Source organism: Pogona vitticeps, chromosome 1 (assembly GCF_051106095.1).
Source record: "Pogona vitticeps strain Pit_001003342236 chromosome 1, PviZW2.1, whole genome shotgun sequence".
Lineage (NCBI taxonomy): Eukaryota > Metazoa > Chordata > Lepidosauria > Squamata > Agamidae > Pogona > Pogona vitticeps.
This window is the reverse complement of record NC_135783.1, coordinates 270,773,387-270,793,188: the sequence shown is the minus strand read 5'-3', so window position 1 is coordinate 270,793,188 and position 19,802 is coordinate 270,773,387. Positions and strand designations below refer to the sequence as shown.

General features: G+C 40.1%; 1 long non-coding RNA gene across 2 annotated transcripts; it reads right to left on the bottom strand.

Moving 5' to 3' along the window:
- Positions 1–4,820: 4,820 nt before the first annotated feature.
- On the bottom strand, positions 4,821–19,566 carry LOC140703113 (uncharacterized). Of its 2 annotated transcripts, XR_013540909.1 has the most exons (6): positions 17,747–19,566; positions 17,428–17,499; positions 16,529–16,633; positions 8,971–9,024; positions 7,036–7,852; positions 4,821–6,846 (listed from the first exon to the last, which is right to left on the bottom strand). It is a non-coding gene; the product is annotated as an uncharacterized LOC140703113 (long non-coding RNA). The 2 variants fall into 2 exon arrangements; XR_013540908.1 differs by lacking the exon at positions 17,747–19,566 and having other exon boundaries at positions 17,428–17,718.
- Between the last annotated feature and the right edge of the window lie 236 nt (positions 19,567–19,802).

Below are 19,802 nucleotides of genomic sequence, written 5' to 3'. Positions count from 1 at the left end.
CTATATCCACTGATGGAAAAGGCTTCAGAAGATAACCTCAAGGCAAAATCCGGAGCCAGAGTCCCAAAGGCAGTTTGTGTCATTCTGTCAACTCCTGCGACGTTGCTGGAACCAGTTGTATCGGCTCTTGCCTTTCCATTGGACTATTTCAGCGACATGGAGAGGGAGGATTTTCTGCTTGGGTAACAGCCTATCCTCCATATTATTTTACCCAGGCTTCATGCTCTGGAAAGGACACTCATACAGAGCATGTTACCATAGTCTCTCGAGACTGAAGGATGCCTAAGAAGAAGTCATTCTGCTCTGTCAAACCTGGAGCTTAGCTACCTATTACTTATTTGTTTCATCATACTATATTTAATTTGCTCAAACATTACTTTCTGTGTAACAGTGCTTACAGGAATGTTAAAGGAAGCATTTACAGCACCCGGTGTTGCCACTTGCATGTAAGGCTTACATTGTCATCAGCTTGGCTCACTCTTGCTAATTTTTTAACTGTCTGCCCCTCAGATGCATTGCCGATAAATTCATTCAAGCTTTGCAGCCTGTTTTATGCATCTGCCAGTGAACTGAGGTGTTGCAGGCACCATTGCTGTGATGGACGAAGGAAATGCTAAGGTCTGTTGCTTTACATCATCAATCTGAGACCCAACAGGAAGATTCCATTAAGGCTGCCTCTGAGTACATTCCTGAAGAGTACTGACTGGTGACCAGAAAGGCTAAGCAACAGGACTGAAGCCGTTTAACTAGTTGTAAACAAAGAGCAACTGCTTTCATTTCAAAGAAAAAAAAATGTAATGGCTTTCAGTGCCTAAGAGTTAAAATTACAGCCTTCTTTCTAAACTTAGACCTCTACATAAATATCTTCTATAGAGTATATCAGTAAAAACAAATCTCATCTGGACTGCTAGAAGAGATTTGCAGTTTCTCATCATTCAGCAAGGATTGGCATTTAGTCCTCTTGCTGTGGTTACATGCATCTGCCAATAAGTTGACACATCACATTTTCCATGAATGCACACATTATAAAATGCAATACAAATTACTCTCCAAAAGCATACATTTTCTCCCCAAATGAATATTAACAATTAAAACAATTTTGATATCTCAAGATTCAGTGTTTGTGTGTTTTTTCATGAACCTTACAAATATGAATTAAATCAGACATAGCATCCCTAATTTAAATGAACCTTCCAACCTATGCGGCAGCTTCTGGCAGCCCCTTGAGACCAGTGAAGGGAGTTATCCATGTGCAGTAATTAGTTAGTTAGTTAGTTAGTTAGTTAGTTAGTTAGTTAGTTAGTTAGTTAGTTAGTTAGTTAGTTAGTTAGTTAGTTAGTTAGTTAGTTAGTTAGTTAGTTAGTTAGTTAGTTAGTTTTTAAGCCTGCAATTCAGATGAAGAAACATGAATCAAATAGTTGTTTGATTCATCCATCTAGCTATTCAATGTACGTCTGTATCTGAGTAATGTATGTCTGTATATGAATAAACACAATGTAGATCTGTATCTGAGTAAACACGACTGTTCTGAAGCAAGAACTATACAAGAAATCTGATATAAGGGTTAAAATAGTCATTCAGTTTCAAAGAGAAATTACATTATTTACTATACCCAGATGAAATTCATGTAAGGACAAGACTACATAGCATGAGAAATGTGAATGGCTCTGCTTTGAAGTAACACCCTAGAAATTGGGTTTTCTTCAGTTAATTTTCTTCAGCTTACCACCACACAACAATCAGCAGAAAAGGGGGGAAAAGTGGCACAGAAAAACCTTGCTTGCAGCTTGTTAAATTAGCTCTACTCTGTCCAGATTTGCAGGAGGGACAATCTGCTCCTAAGCTGCATTCAGAAAGTTGGGATCACTGAGTTAATTTACTTCAATGAAGTACAGTGGTGCCTCGCTTAGCGATTGCTTCGTTTAACGATGTATTCGCTTTGCGATGGGTTTCTTTGAGCAATTTTCAGCATCGTTTAATGATGTTCTCTATGGGGGAATTTCACTTAACGATGTCCATGTTTGCTCATTTTTAAGTGTCTTACACTGTTTGGAACATGTTTTAAATGGTTGGAATAGTTAGTCCACCTTGTGAAACCTATGCACACTTAGTTTGGCTTTCCTCTGAGTCTTCGTTAAGTTTTGGTGATTTTTTGTTTTTTCCCTCATTGAAATCCATTGGACTGTGACAGTCCAATGGATTTCAATGAGGGAAAAAACAAAAAATCACCAAAAATTAACGAAGACTCAGAGGAAAGCCAAACTAAGTGTGCATAGGTTTCACAAGGTGGACTAACTATTCCAACCATTTAAAACATGTTCCAAACATTGTAAGACACTTAAAAATGAGCAAACACGGACATCGGAAAGCCATTCAAAAGCACTGAAGCCAGCTTCAGTGCTTTTGAATGGCTTTCCGTTGGGGAAACATTGTTTCACTTAGCGATGTTTCCTATGGGGATTTTCGCTTAAGGACGTTAATCCGTTCCCATTGGAACGGATTAACCGGTTTTCAATGCATTCCTATGGGAAATGGTGTTTCACTTAATGATGTTTCCCATAGCGATGTTTTTTTTGGAACCAATTAACATCGTTAAGCGAGGCACCACTGTACACAAGAGCCCGGGGGGGGTAGGAACAGGCACTCAAAAGCTTTGTTGGCAGCTTGTTAACCATTTGAATCCTTTCCTTTCTGGTTCCATGGGTCATCTCACTTCCTTCCTTCCTTCCTTCCTTCCTTCCTTCCTTCCTTCCTTCCTTCCTTCCTTCCTTCCTTCCTTCCTTCCTTCCTTCCTTCCTTCCTTCCTTCCTTCCTTCCTTCCTTCCTTCCTTCCTTCCTTCCTTCCTTCCTTCCTTCCTTCCTTCCTGTGCTTAGACAGCTACATGACCAAAGAAGCAAAAGAAAGAAAGGAATCAGCAGAGCAAAAGAGAGAAGTTTCCAGCCAAACATGTTTCTGGCTTAAGGTAGCTCTGCTCTGGACATCCAGGTTTGTAGGAGACACAGTTAGAGCAAAGCTACTTTAAGCTGGGAACAATGCTGACCAAAAATCTCCTCCACTCACTCTGACAATTCCTCTCCCTCCCTCCCTCTCTGCAGACACCTAGGGAAGCAAATCTTTAAAAGAAATTAAAAGAAAGAAATGAAATGGAATGGAACAGAATAGAAAAGAACAGGAAGGATAAAGGAAACAAGCAGACCCAGGCACCAGGTGTGGGGAAGAGAGGATTCAAAAGGCAGCTATTTTTGCCATTGCCCTGCCTCATTTACTGTTTTTGTAGCTGTGTGAAATGGCTTCAAATAGATCAGCTACAAACTGCTCCACTTTGGCTCAAGTGATCACACCGCCTGAACTGATGTGAATGCACTCTGTTCCAAAAAGAAGAAGATCAGTGGTAGAGAAGAAAATTATGGAGGAGGTACTTGGGACTGTTTCCTATTAACTTGTATGTCTTCTAGTCAATGGAAAATAATGTGAATCCAATAATGAATTCAACTGGATTCAGTACTGGAAAAATTACAGCATTATTTGTCAATGTATTTTCACCCTAAGTTAGAAAGGAATGTGTTCACAGAATTCACAGGTAAGTTTCATTGCAAATTTGAGAATGTTACTACTTCACCAACACTGAAAAAAAGGTTGTTCTGTGGGAGTTCTTAAGATAAGATGACAGGTTTTTGGAGTTCAGGGCAAAGATAAGAGGCTTCTGGTCATTTCATCCATATTTACTTCAAAGTGATTGTGAATGCTTGCCACGAAAAGCAGTCTGTTTTACCCAACATTTTTAAAACATTAAAAATGTTCATATACACAATGTTTGCCATGCACGAAAGTAGTCTTCACTCCTCAGTATCAGTATGAAAACAAAAGTGAAAGAGTAAGATGAAAGGTACTGTATTGCCTTTCAAACTTTCATTAATGTTCTCTACTGTTTTGCATACACATCTGTACTGCAGATTGAAGTAGCAAGCCTGTAGTCCCTGCAAGGGCATGCAGGGCACCCAAGAGAAAAAAAGCAGGCTTCTTCCACTGCCCACAGGGAAGTGTGTTCTTGGAAGATTCCTCCACATGTTAGCAAGAAGGTCTATCACTGTTACTTCATTGCCATGGAAATTCCAGGGTTGACATTCTAAGGGTATGTGTTGAGGGAAGGGGACTTTGGGCTCAGAGGATCCAAAGACTTTCCCATTCAGTTGAGGCAACCACAGAGTGTGAGGGAGAATGTCCTTTTTAGAGGCAGTGTAGGATGTTTCCCTTCCTTTGGGAACAATGGATGGGAAAAGTTTTTGAAAGGGCTGTAATACGAACTTCAACCCCCTGAGTTTCTACACTCAGAATTAGAGATGGGCATGAACTGCTGGTTCGATAGTTTGTGCTGGTTCATTTTTTGGCTGAACAGGTGTTCAGCGGTCCCCAGTCCTGCCTCCTCCAGCAGGAGCCCACTCAGAGGCAGCACCCGGCTTCCCTGCCCCACCTCCTCCAGGCACTGCCTCTGAGTGGGTGCCTGACAGAAGAGGTGGGACTGCGAACCACAGAACAGCTGAGAAACAAACTGGAACAACCAGCAGTTCATGCTTATCTGTCCTCAGAATAGAAACAGAATAGTGTTATTTACTCTTTACCTCACCCACCTGCAAATTTTTTTTCTCTCCCATTCAAACCATCTTGGTATCTAAAATCACTATTCTGAAAATTTCCCCACTCACTGCCACCAGTTTTCCATAGCTAACTGTATCCCCAATTACCATGAAGTTTTACATGGTATTTGGGTTCTTCTCATTTGAGGGATTTTACCTTTTGAGACACATATTTTGCTGTATAATGTACTTATTAATTTACTAGTTACTTAATTCATATCTTGCTTTTCTAACAAGAGGAATCCAATGTGGCTTACAAAAAAAATTAAAACACAAAGAAAGGCACCATTAAAAATACAACATATTGCTTAAAATGCAAGATGAAACGGTTAAAGAATCTATGATTAAGTGGGCACAAAACATAGGGCATAACATTGATATTGATCAATGGCTGAAAAATTGGCAAAATAACATAAAGCTTACAAGATTGGTTAATTTTAAAGAGAATATATATAAGATGTTTTATAGGTGGCACATGACCCCAGAAAAATTGTCAAAAATGTATACAGATGTATCAAATAAGTGTTGGAAATGTGAAACGTAAGTGGGAAGTTATTATCATATGTGGTGGTCATGTGGAGTAGCGAAAAAATACTGGAAAAGAGTGCATGCTATGTTACAACAAATATTGCTCTGTAAGGTGCCATTAACCCCAGAATTGTTTTTACTGAGTATGATACCTGATAATATAGATAAGTCAAAGGAATACATAGTTATATATATTGTTACGGCAGCTAGAATTATATATGCTAGAAATTGGAAAAGCCCGACGGTATCGAAACAAGAAGATCTTATTGAAAAGATATGGGAAATAGCCGAAATGGATATCTTATCAGAATTCATGAAAGATCAACCCCTGCAAAAGGCAACAGAAAGATGGGATCTATTTAACAAGTGGATTGAATCAACAGGCAGCAGCTGAATAACATATATTGAAATGAGAACTTTATCTACAAGATCTGAAGGCCTTAGGAATAGACCTCAACAGATGGGAAACCCTGACATCTGAGCGTTCAGCCTGGAGGCAGGCATTGCATCATGGCCTCTCCCAATTTGAAGAGACCCTTATCCAGCAGGCCGAGATGAAGAGGAAGTCACAAAAGCAGGGAGCTGGACAAGGGTCAGATTGGATTTGTCTTCAGTGTGGAAGAGATTGTCACTCTTGAATTGGCCTCCTCAGCCACACTAGACGCTGTTCCAAGTCCTCCATACAGAGCACGTTACCATAGTCTTTTGAGACTGAAGGATGCCTAACTATCTACAAGGCAAAAAAGAGTAAATAGAATAACTTAAAATCTTGATATGGCAATAGGTATAGATTGGATATCAGTATGTTATTGTATCCCCTCTTCCTCATCAATCCCAGCTCCCTTTTTCCTTTTGTCACCCCTCATGTTAAAAAATAAAAAAAATTGAGGAAAAATACAGCATATTGCAATATTAAAAATATTGTAAATAATTAAGCATATTAATCAGCCAAAGTCTAAATAAAATCTCTTTAAAACAATTTAAAAACACATTTAGAAAGATAAATCCCCTTCCTAGCAGCATTTTACTTATTAAAATCCTGCCCAAAAATAAGAGCACATGCCTTTCAATGGAGGAACAACAGGGAGGAAGCTGGCCTAGAAGCAACCACTGAAAAGTCCCTCTCTTGTTTCCACAACAAATGTGTTTCTAAGGATGGTGGGACTGAGAGAAAGGTGTTTTTTGGTTCTATTGCTGACTTCTAAATGCTGAGCCATCTTGCCACTCTGAATAGGGTGGCATGGTAGAGTATTATTTAATGTACTGGCCTCATCTCTTTTAGGAAGCTAAAGAGTATTAGGCATTGATGTTATGCAAGCAGTGCAGTCCCACATTATTGCAGCAGTGAGATTTTCTGGCTGGTGGAATCCCAGTAGAGTTTTAGCCAAAACATATGTGCTCAGTTTGAATACGTTACATACTTTCATCCTCATGTTTTTATACTGCTGTTCACCAAAGTAGACAACACAGATATTTTTTTTAAAAAATCTATGGCTACAAGCAGCTTCTGAATGCTAGTTGCTGAGGAACAATAGAAAGTGGTTTCACGTGTATTGTGTTTGGTGGCTTCCCCGGGCTCTTGTTTGGCCACTGTGGAAATCAGGATGTTGGGGAACAAAGGCCTTTGATTTGATTCTTTCTGTTTTCCATATGGTTTTGATCTCACTATGGAATCCTTGAGTTCTATAAAAAAGGAAATGTATGAATAACTTCCATACAATTTGTGATCTCCATCCTCCCCCTCCCACACACACACACATTGCTTGCTTGAAACAAAGTTTCCTTTAGCTGTGCAGGGGGAGACAACACAAAAACACAGCAGCTTTAAGCACCCATAATTTGGTCCATTCACCAGTCAGATTAATGTTTTACCTCATGAGAATAAGTTCATACTCTGGTTATTTCTGGTTGATGTGCAGAATTTACATCGCTGATGTTGATAGTCCACAATGTCTTGTAGGTGGTTCTGTATCCAGCGATTAATGATGTCTTGAAAGGGCCAGTGGGGTCCCAATGTGAGACAGAGGGCGAGAGGGATACCCCACTCACTGGAGAGCCATCCCTCCTCAACATCAAAGCTAAGGAAGTGGACCCCAAACCTGCACCAGAACCTGCAGTGAGACCTCAGCAACAGACAGAGATAGAGGAGATGACAGAAGACATGCAGAAAGTGATGATGGGGGAGGTTCAGGGAGAAAAGGCAGGAAGAGAGAGGAAAATGAGGGTGGAGTTTGAAGCAGGAACAGAGGAGGTAGAGAGGCGGGAATGGGTGTGGATGTAGGATCCCTGGACAGGATTATGGGAAAGATTAAGAGTACCCAAGGAGGAGGCAGGTTATAGAAGGACAGCAGAGATTCCACCTAGACCCTCTTATTGAGGAGAAGCCAAGGTGAGAGAGTGGAGAAGGAGATTGAGAGAGGAGAAAGAAAGAGTTGAGAGAGAAAGGAGAGAGAGAATGGAATGGAGAATAAGGGAGATGAAGAGAAAGAGTTACAGGGAGGATCCTGAGAGAGCCAAGACCCCGAGAGATGGATTCTTTGGGATGATGACATGGACAATGAGACCATGTCCCTGTTAGAAGGCCCGATGGAGCAGACTGTGAGAGACTGGGTCCCCACTGATCTACCGGCGCCATGAACAATAGTTATGGAAACCCGTTCCTGTTTGAAGATTGTAAACTCTTCCGGACCTGTTGGCAGAAGGAGAAAAGACTTACAATCATATTCCAGACACTTGTTTATTGTTAAATGCACCAATAAATCTTTCACCTGTTTTGAAGCAACAAAAATCTACTGATTTTTTTGAACTGAATGTGGAGCCGGGTAGGTGGGGGTCGTCAGCCATGGAAGGCAGCCCATCTAGGAGAAGGAAAACTCCACTGCCTTGCGGCTATATCCACTCATGGAAAAGGCTTCAGGAGTCAACCTAGAGGCAAAATCCAGAGCTGGAGTCCCGAAGGCAGCATGTGTCGTTCTGCCAACTCCTGCGACATTGCTGGAACCAGTTGTATTGGCTCTTGCCTTTCCATTGGACCATTGGATAGGCTGGGTAACAGCCTATCCTCCATATTACTTTACCCAGGCTTCATGCTCTGGAGAGGACGCTCCTCGATTCAGAGCATGTTGCCATAGTATCTCGGAACAGAAGGCTGTCTATGATGATGAAGCCAAAAGTCAAACCCTCACACCCAAACATTACACAAATGCAAGAATAAGTGATACTTTTTATTGGACCACTAAAAGCCGTGTTTCTGCTTAAAAAGAGGGATAGGAAAATAGACTGAGATCTTTTTTGCTTCATTTTTTTTCTCAAGCAAACACAAGAGGGCACACTTCTCTACCATTTGGCTTAAAAGGCACTGCAAATGTAGTGCAGCCAGGAGTCCAAGTTGCTGCTCTGAAGACAGCAGGCTAACTTAGATGATCTAGGAAGTTTTCAGTCCAAATCCTGATATGCTGTGCAAAATTTTACATCCCTAGAGTCTGCATGGCAAATGTGAGGTGGAGAGGATGTCCGGGAAAAGGGGACACACTTGCATTCTCAGAATCAAATATCCAGGCTATTTGAAACAGGGTCATATATGAGGTTCTCTAAAGCAACAAAAATAAATTCTGGAGCTGGAGGGCTAAGGGCTAATTTAGTAGTTTTGTGGCACTCAGTAGTAAACAGAGAATTGAACTGGATCGAATCATATATCAGAATCAATCCTCATACAATAAAAAGGGCTTTTTTGGTTTGTTTGTTTTTTAACCCTCATTGAAGATTGCTTGCGGGGGGGGGGGCAGGGAAACAGTTCTACTTACTTACTCTTTGTCTTATGTTGCATGCCATTCTTAAAGATAGTAGTTTTCCCAGTACAACCTACAAGTAAATTGTAAAACAATCATGTTAAAATAATTAAAGCAATATCAAAGCAATTAATACGTATCAGAATAAAACCATATAAAGCCTGCAAAGAACTGGGTCATTTTTAAAAGCCTTGTTGAAATAAAACACAGGACTATACCTTCTGTTCTACAGTTTGAGGATGTGCTCACAGAACTGTTAGATTACAGAAAATAATAGGAGAAAATCCACGCCATAGCAACTCACCCACTTCAAAAATTGTTTATCTTCCAGAGGAACTACGACCAATAATGCAATTGATCTGACAGAATGAGAATCACACACAGAGAGAGCTATTTGTATCTTTTTGTCAACTTTAAAAGAAAAAAAAACAAGCCCAAAAGCAATCTTTGGGGCAAATGTCAATAAAGAAACAATAGAAAAGTGATAGACAAGTAGAGGATCTGTTTTACTCTTTTATTTCCAGACATTTTCCTGCTCAAAATAATTTCCTCCAGAGTCTTTTTTTTCTATATTGTGAGGAAAAAATACAAGTGCCTTTTTGCAAAGCAAAAAGCCAGTGGGAGTGTGTTTTTTCCCCATGTATATTTTATTAAACAAAAAAGCATTTTGAAAGAACAAGAGGAGATAATTAAAATTAGTCCATTGATGATAGATTTGCAAGGCTAACAATGCAGTGAATAATGGGAGGTGGCCATTTGTCTTTACAGTGTAGTAATATCTGTCTTTTAGCCATAGTGAAAGTAGAGTGAGTCCATTTTTGCTGACCAGTGAATAAGTTCTAGGAAACTGGCAAAGAATTTCAAAGCACATAAGCATCATCAAACTCAGATAATGCTCTATCACTGAATTAACATGAGCAACGACTTTCCCTTAAAATGAATTTATGATCCGACATGACCAAGTCATATATTTGAAAAATATATCAGGTGAATTTAAGCACTGAAAATTGATCTGTTTGCTCAGCCTTTTATTTTAAAAGGTGTTATGGCATCCATTCTTTCTTAAACACTTTTTTCCCCTAAAACAAAGAGCAGTTTGAGATCCATGGATAAATCATCCATGGAAGCTAAGGAGACTTCCATTGATTAAACAAAACAGGGTGATCCAATGTGATTTCAAGTATAATAAAACTGTTGTGTTTTACAAACCAATAGTAACAGGGGAGAAATAAGTGGGGAAAACTTATCATCATGATCATCATGATTGTTGTTTTCTTCAAGAGCTACTTTAGATTTTAGGGGAAAGACACAAAATATCAGGAAAAAGATACAAACTGGTGCACATCATGCTTGAAGTTCCCCCCACTCCACCCCCAGCCATCAGGAAGAACTTTGTCTTACCTGTTTATCATGCTTACTTCCAAACTTCAAGTGAACTTGCATTTGTTTACTCCCAAGTGACTCGCTGGGTATGTTTTATGATGCCATAAGACAAAACTAGCAGTCCTGGGAGTCCCTGTGAAATCTGTGTCAGGGCAAGTGAACATGCAAGCATCCTGGCTTCACATATAAATCTCCTCAGAAATAAAGGAAAGAAAATACCAAGAGACAAAACTAAGAATTACGTCCAAGAAAGGCAAAAATATTCCTTTGAGACATTCTGTTGCTGAGAAGGTCAACCAAAAGGAAATCTGTTTTTATGGATACTCCACAAGATTGTATTTTCCGGGCCACAAATGGCAAGCACCAGGAGAGTAATTTAGAAGCCTATGACTTATTTTGAAAGTGGGTGCCTTGTGTAATGTTCTATGGCTACAGCTAGATCAAAAGATGGTTCAGTCTCCAATAGCATGTTATAGATCTAGATTTTCTTCACAATGACACTCAGGGCAAGGTTGTTCTTGTTTCACTGACTCAGGTTCATTTTTGATGATTTCCCAGACCGATTCTCCCCCACAAATGGACACCACAATACATTAGACTTTCTATTTGACCTGGAAGGACGTCTTCAGGCTTTTGGCATTGTCAGCTCAAACAATTATTTAAAATATTGTTGCAGTGGCCATGTTAGCTGTGGGTTTGGGTTTTGTAGTCCAAAAAAAAAGTCATAAGTTCTTAGACAACATAGCCAGCACAGGCTGTTTTGGTGCCTCCTCCTCCTCCTTTTGTTGGGTAAAAACCTGCTCCAACCTTGCAGTAAAAGAAGTGGGATTGCATTCTTCTGCCTCTTAGAAGTTACCACAACATAGAACGCAGTGGGTTTTAAAGAAAAGATCACATCAGCTTACATTAGTTGTTGGCCAAGTTTTCTGAAATGGTATATGTTATCTAGTGCGTGTTTGTTTTTACCTGTCAGTGTGGTTTATTATTAGGGAAGTATCATATCGGCTGTCTCTTCCTAGCCATCTAAGCTGCTTCATTAAAGTTAATAGGGTTTGACTTCCAGACCAGAACATTCTACTCAGGTAATACACACACGAAAAAAGCCTCAGCTTTTCCCTGGTTCCTTGCCCCCCACCACCACACCCCCACTCACTTGCTATCTCTCTCTCTCTCTCTCTCTCTCTCTCTCAGTGAGGGTACCAATGCAGTATTTTGTCCCCTTTTTAAAAGAGCATTTATTATATTTATTCAAATGGTATTGTCTTCAGTCCCATCCTTTACAGTATTTGAATGGTGTTGAAACCATGAAAAAAAAAAATCTGTGCAGGCAAACAGCAACGGAGGAAGTTCAAGACGTTCAGTGGTTCAAATACACATGCTGAGGAAGAGGCACTGGGAGAGGGCACCACTGGAATGACTCCAGCAAAGCTCCTAGGATAATACAGCCAGGGCTAACATACTGGAGATGGGACATTTCACTAAAGGAATTCTTCAACACTTTGAGAGTGGAAGATTCATCATATGCAAGGGTAGCAGCACAGTTTCTTTGTCACATCACCCAGTGATTTTTGCTGTTGTTTGAATACTTGGTGTCTATATAAATCACGTGATCAGCATCTGTATCCTCCACTGTGCTTCAGATTGGATGTTGCTTCAGTACTGTATCTTGTAGGTAGGAAGTGTTGGCCATCACATTTTTTTTTCTTTTAAAGTGAGGAATACTCAGACAAAAATCTGCAGAAAGCCTTTTTTTTCTATTGGGAAGAAAAGGCAAGAAAGGGGAAATATTGCAAATCCCACTCACCCCTGCATAAAAATATGTTCCAGTAAGTTTCCGATCCAATCTTAAAGTATATCTTCATGCATTCTAACCATATTTTCATAGACAGAAAAGCTCTCACACTGACTTACAGCACCCTGATTGTTGCTTCTAGTGCTGAAAGCCGCCCCATCATTCTACTCAGGAAGCAACATTCTAGCAGCTACCTCAAGCATTACTGAGAGCCACCTGGGCATGCTTCAAGGACCAGAGTAATAGTGATATGGATTTTGGTGCCAAAAGAAGCAGACAGTCTGAGCACCTCAGGACTCATTTAACAGTTACAAGCAGAACAGAAACCTGCATCCTAACCCAACAACCTTGAATTCAATTCTTAATGAAACCTCCATTTTATGAATATGGGATATTGTGCTTACATATCCATGATTCAAAATACCAGGAAATGCCCCATTGTTGCTGTACAATATTGCCAGTAAGAAAAAGGATGCCATACTTTACCTATCAAAGAGCAGTCTAAATGTTGATAGCATCAATGGTAGCAGTCAAGATAGTCTACAAAGGATATTCTCTTGTACTTACTACATTCATAAAGAGACAACAAGCAAGTGAAAATCGCTGAAGCTGACTCCTTTTTTTTTTTTTCATCAGTTAACCGTTTCTGATCCCAGCACAAAGCAATTGTGTTGCTTTCAAGTTGTCTACATATCTGTTACTTGGAAAATATGGATCAATATCAAAAAATATTTTAAATACATAAAATAAAAAATAAGTAACTTCTGTGTGGTGGCTATATCAGAAATTTCATATCAGCAATAAGTCTGTGCAGTTCTTGCAAAGCAACAACTCATATTACGTTGTTCTGTTTTCCTGCTGCTTCCCCCTTCCTAACAATATTGTCTTTTCCAGTAAATTCTGCTCAGGTCTTGCAAAGTAACAGCTGTGGATTCCTTTGTAGAGTCAACCTATATCATGATAGGTCTTCCTCTTTTAGTACTGTTCCCCCCCCCACATGCACCATTTTCCCCAGCAACATTGTCTTTTCAAGTCAATTCTGTATTCCTTATTATATGTTTGAGGTAGGAAAGTTTCGATTTATTCATTTTTACTGTAATGAGAGCTCAGGCTTGACTTGATTGAGCACCCACTTTGCTGCCTGGCTGCCTGTCTTTTACTAGTGGTGAATCTTCTGAGAGTTTTCGTTCAAGAACACCTAGGGACCCAAGGTTGGGAACCACTGCTGTAAACTATCTTGATGTGCTCACTATCATTCACAAAGTGACACCAAGCAAGAGGAAATCACAAAAGCTGACTCCTTTTTTCATCAGTTAATTACATCTCACCCAAACACAAAGTAACTGTCATGGCTGTGTTTCAACAGGTGTGAGCACAAGAGGGTATCATGTAAACCACCCTGTTACCATTCAGACTGTCCTTTGATTAAAAAAAGGTTGGTGTCCTTTTTCCTGCTGGCAATGTAGGTGCAATATTGTGCAAAATTATTGGGCCATTTCCTGGATGTTTTGAATTATGGATACAGAAGCTTATATCCCACATTCATAAACCAGAGGTTTTTGAAGAACTGAATTTTAATAAAACTACAAAATGTGAGCCAGTAAAAGTTCCTCAAATACTCCAATGTGCTAGCTTATCTATTAAAACCAGGTATGTTGATAAAGTACATAAGCATCATGGAGTAAATTTATACCTTCTGAAAAAAGTAATACTGTATGTGAGTTTTAGAAGAGGAACCAAGTGCTAAAATATATTAAAATGTTATTCAATGTGTTATATAAACACATATTGAGAACAAAACAGCACTTCAATCAATTTTTCTGGAGTTCTTTGAGGGATTCAGTTAATCATTAAAATATATGAGCAATAGAAATATTTAAACAAAATGATTCAGCTCCCACTTTCCTCTGTTGCTTGTTGTGACTCAATATGTTAATGCAACCTGTTTATTGTACTATATTTATATACAAAGCTTGACTCTCCACCTATTAAAGCCTACCATTAAAAAATCTAATTGTGCAGCCCTTAAGAAATGAGCAGGGGAAAAATCTTTCCAGTCACACTTTGCTTTTTAACTGCTCAAAGAAGGGCCCATATAACTTCATTTGAGCATGGGGAAAAGAGGCTTGTACAGCAGTTTGTTGTTCAAGTGTAAATGTGATTCAACCTCAAGTTGTTCTGATTTGGCTAGGATATGAGAAAACAGAAATTTGATAATTCATTAAACAATCTCTATGATTCTAAAAGGACACCTGTTTTTACAATAGTGGATTTCATCACAGGACTAGGAACTCAAAGGACCCAGCTTGCAAATCCTAAGTAGGCTTTGACCCTGAGATGCCCTTGGGCCCATTGCTACTCTCTGAACTCCATCTACCTCACAGGGTTCTTGTGAGGATAAAGTGAGGATGGGGAGAGCCATGTATTGATTTATTGGAGGAAAGTTGGGAAATAAATCTAAATCTCCAGAAGCTATTAGTTCAAGTCTGGCTTTTATTGTGCAGGATTATATAGCCTTGTTTTGCCACCTTTCATACAGAATGTTTTGTCTTCTCTTCCATCTCCTTTTTTTCCCATCAAAGGTCTCATGAAGAGGACATATGATTTCAGCCCTAAAATACAAAAGTGTTTGTTGTTCAAAGCTTTGAGGAAAGCCTTGAGAAGCCCCAGCTTGCCAAGAGCTGCACTTTCCACTAATAAGCCGACAAGCTCATTTCATCCAGCTCTGATAAACCTCACATTTCTGCTTCAATTGACTCCCTTTCTCCCCATTTCAAGTTATTCTGTGTTTGGTGTCCAATATAAACAAAACATGTTTCATGAAGAACTCTGACCTCAGCTCTTGGAAACCTTCACAAATATAGAGGATTACTCTGAAGTGCTACGGTCAGTGTGTTTCTCCTGCCAGATTAGGATGCTGCTCCAGCTAACATGACTGGGTATCTCCACTGCGAAGTCCCTGTTTGAGTGAGACATGCTGAGATATCAAACAGCTGAAGTCCACGCTAGCAAAGAACCAGAGACTAAATCTAAGACCTGGAAAATGAAAAATAGCTTCATCATGCTAAAAACGAAAACAACCAAAAAAAAAAAAACCCCAAAACTATTAAGTGTGTGTCGTTGTAACACCATGGTCATCCACCCAAATGGGTTGGTAAGCAACTCAGCAGAAGCAAAAGGAAGGAAATCTGTGGCGGATGTATCACTAATTTATGGAAATTGCTGCCACAACATCTGAAAAAGGGAAAACTTTTCCTTCCTTCCTTCCTTCCTTCCTTCCTTCCTTCCTTCCTTCCTTCCTTCCTTCCTTCCTTCCTTCCTTCCTTCCTTTTTTTTAAGGTGGGGAGGATGAAGAGGTTTTTGTTTTGGTTTGGTTTTTACTTCAGTCCCAGAATCCCTACTAGCTGTGCTGACTGGGGTATTCTGGGAATTGTAGTCCAATAATCTGACTCTTCCCTTCTCTGCACAATAAGTGGTAATGGCCATTAGCTAGCTTTGAAAAGAAATTTGACAGATTCAAGGAGAATCACTCCATTCGTGTCTACTGGTCACAGCTGGTTCTAAACCTTCAGGGTCAGCAGCAGTACACTACAGTGGGGTCTCGACTTACAAACTTAATCCGTATTGGAAGGCAGTTCTCAGGTCGAAAAGTTCTTAAGTCGAATCTGCATTTCCCATAGGAATGCATTGAAAACCATTTAATCCGTATCTGCTCTTTTTGTCCATAGAAAGTAATGGGAAGCTGCTATTCCGCCTTCTGCCACTAGAGGGGGATATTTTTTCTTTTTTCTTTTAACCTAAGATGACTTAGCTTTAAAAAAAGGGGGGAAAAGAGTTCGTAACTTGAATCTAAGTTCGTAAGTCGAGTCCATATAGTCCTATGAGAGCAGTTCGTAAGTCGAAACGTTCGTATGTCGAGCCGTTCGTAAGTCAAGACCCCACTGTATGGGTTACATGTTTCTAGCCAGCAAGAGCATTATTCAGCTATTCCCCACCAAGTAACTGAATAAAGTAAGGGAATGTTTAATCACTCCCTCCACTATAGTCGATTTCCCTTCTTTCTTGACTTACTATTAGGTTTTCCCTAAATGTAGCAGCAGTGCTGAGTAGGAGTCTTTTCATCAAGTTTAGGGAAGCCAAAAAAGAAAAACATTAAACAGTGTGGTAAAGGAGGACACTGCAGATCACATCAAATCCACATTGAGGTGATACTTGTTTAGTATTTATAGCCAATGTAGTATAATGACAAGAGTGTTGGACTAAGACAGGGGAGGCTTGAGTTCAAATTTCTGCTCAGCCTGGAAACACATTGAATAAAATCATTCCTTGACATCTCACATATTTTGAAAGCCCTTTTAGGATCACCATATGTCAGAGGTTATCTCCCACATAAATATATTACCTGAATATGTAGTCTGGAATTTGTTTTGTGCCACCACATCTAACTCTGCTTCTGTTTACAAAATTCAACAGCAGGCTGCATGTAACCTGTACAGCACAAGCAGATCTGTATTGGATAAACAAGCAGATCTGTATTGGATAAATGATTTATTAGAGATTATATGCAATACCCAACGAATGCACAAAATACTGTCAAGAGAGATACACAGACATATCTCATAAGGAATATACAGTTGAAAACAGTTCACGTAACTAGGAGCCCTGAAATTTGGGATCACCTTAAAAACTCTTGTAAAATTTTGCATGTTTTACAGCATCCCAAATAATAAAAATGTTAAATCAAAATGGGATTCCTAGTTGACAGCTTAAAATCTAACATTATCCTTTTCACTCAAAACATAAAGTGACTTTAAAAAATAATTTTACAGCACAAAGCCTGTGTTTCATAGTGTCTCCCAAAATGATAGAGGTGACATAACCCATGTGGAGGCCTACTGAGGACTTCAAAACCCACACTGCTGTTTCCCTTCAAACCCTATGCCAGAGATGTCATTTAGGATGTTTCTGTGAGGGATTAAAGACCCTATATTGTTCCTCTCCTTAGCAGGACAGCACTGGACCTTTGAATCTTTGTCATATTCTATGAGACACAAAGATTCCATGAAATATGGTCTCATCTCAACATGTACCAATGACTGTAAAACCAAAACTTGGAAAACTTCCTTCCTTCCTTCCTTCCTTCCTTCCTTCCTTCCTTCCTTCCTTCCTTCCTTCCTTCCTTCCTTCCTTCCTTCCTTCCTTCCTTCCTTCCTTCCTTCCTTCCTTCCTTTTACTGCCTCTGCTACAGAATTGGGACCCAATTCTGAAACTTTGGCATGACCTTTGGAGAGCAAGACTTACCAGAATCCCTCAGCCTGAGCAGCCGGCTTCCTGGGCAATACTGGAGTTCTATTCCAAAACCTTTCTCAAAACCTGTATAAAACATATATTTCATTTTAAGCTACTATAGAATTCTGTTGAAGTGGGGGAGGGCAACATAAACTCTTTGTTTTATAAGAAACAAAACTAAGAGGTCTTTGGCCAAAGCTGTATCTGACAAGTCAGCAGTTTATAGGAAGGCCTTGGTTTCCTTTTATATTGGTCACTGTTCCTAAATTTATATGTGAATGCAAACACAGCTTCTTAATCTGATTTATTTTTATTATTAATGCTGACTTACCAGAAACGTTGTTTTGCTGTCAACTAAGCTGGAGAACACATAGGCTTCCCCACAAGAAGATTACACTTATTGGCCAGTTATTAAGTGAATCTCTGCCATGAATTCATGAAAAGAGAGAGAAGTCCAAAGGTAATCCATTGTAGCACAAAACCAAAAGGAACAACTCCGCTGTAATTGCCAAGAGAAAGATGGCTGAGGCTCAAAAATGTTTTACAAAACAGAAACATTATGATAAGAATAGAAGGATGTTCATTTTCAAGCTGAAGATAAGATATGAACTCACTCTTAGATGTGTGTAAGGGGGGAAAAGCTTAAAACCCTAATCTCACTTTCCATCCAGTAATGTATTCAGTTCTTCAAAACAAAACCCAAACCTCAATTTAATGAATGTGGGATATTGTGCTCCTGTAGCCATGATTCAAGACACCAGGAAATGACTTGATGTCGCTGCATAATATTATGCACACATTGCAAGTGGGGAAAAGGATGCCAAGCCTTACCTAGCAAAAGGCAGCCTGAATGTTGACAATACCAATAATGGCCATCAAGATTGTCTACAGGGTGCCCTCTTGGGTGTTTTATTGTCTCCTAGTCCCAGACAAGATGGAAGTCCTACAGGTGGGAGCCCCTAATGCTTGTGGCTTGGGGGCTTCGCTCTCTTAGGGGGGTCTACTCTCTCCGCTTGGGATGAGGTTCATAGTCTGGGCATACTCCTGGGCCCAGAGCTATCAATGGAATATCAGATAGCATCTGTGGTCCACTCTGCCTTTTTCCACCTCAGATGGATTGCCTAGCTGAGTCCCTACCTTGACACCAGGTCCCTTACCACTCTTGTCCATGCATTGGTAATCTTGAGATTAGACTACTTTAATGCTGTCTTCATGGGGCTGCCTATGAGGCTGCTAGGGAAACTTCAACATGTCCAGAATATGGTGGCCGGATTGTTGAGCAAAGTGAAGAAATACCAACACATCTCCCCTACACTGGCTGCCTTGCATTGGCTACCTATTTGTTCCCATGCCAGTTTCAAGGTGATGGTGTTGACATGAAAGCCCTAAACAGTTTGGGACCTCAATACCTGGCAGAACACCTCCTTCCAATGAGATCTGCTAATCCTGCATAACCTTCCCAGCCCAGACAGTTGGGAACATTGACCCTGGGAGAGGCCCAGAAAGAGAAAGCAAAGCGTGCTGCTTATATACCGCTCTATGGTGCTTCAAGCACTCTCTGGGCAGTTTACAAATTAATTATGCAGGCTACACATTGCCACCACCTCCCAATGAGCTGGGTACTCATTTTATCAACCTCAGAAGGATAGAAGGCTGAGTCAACCTTGAGCCAGCTTACCTGGGATTGAACCCTGAGTTGTGAGCACAGTTTTAGCTGCAGTACAGCAGTTTAACCACTGTGCCACAAGAAGAACAAAAGCAGAGCCTTCTTAGCAGTTGCCCCTCATCTATGGAATAAGTTCCCACCCAAAATTGCCCCTTTACTGCAAATTTTTTAATGATCATTGAAAACTTGGCTATTCAGAGACACCTTTCCAGAATTTACAGTCTCTTAACACAGTTGTAGTCTCAGTGTTTGTATTCTGCCTCCTTGCCTTAAAATTACTTTTAATTATTTTAGTTAATTTTATGTTGTTTCTGTGTATTTGCTTTATTGTTTACCGTATTTGCCAGCGTATAAGGCTACTGGGCGTATAAGACGACCCCCCAACATTTTCACTCAAAATGTAGAGTTTGTTATATACTTGCTGTATAAGACTACCCCCTCTTCCGCATGCGTGATTCTGCTTTGGCTGCATCATGGGGAGAGTTCATTTTTTTGCTTTTGGTTCCTTTCGCTGGGAGAAAGCAAGGGTTTGCTGGAAGAAGGACAGCATAGGCGCCAAACAGCTGACTGTCGCAAACCAGCAGAGAGGCGGCAGCCATTTTGGAGAGGCGGCAGCCATTTTAAGAGGCAGCAGCCATGTGGTCATCTCAAAATGGCTGCCGCCTCTCTGCTGGTTCCCGACAGTCAGCTGTTCAGCGCTAGAGTCAGGCTGTTCCCAGGC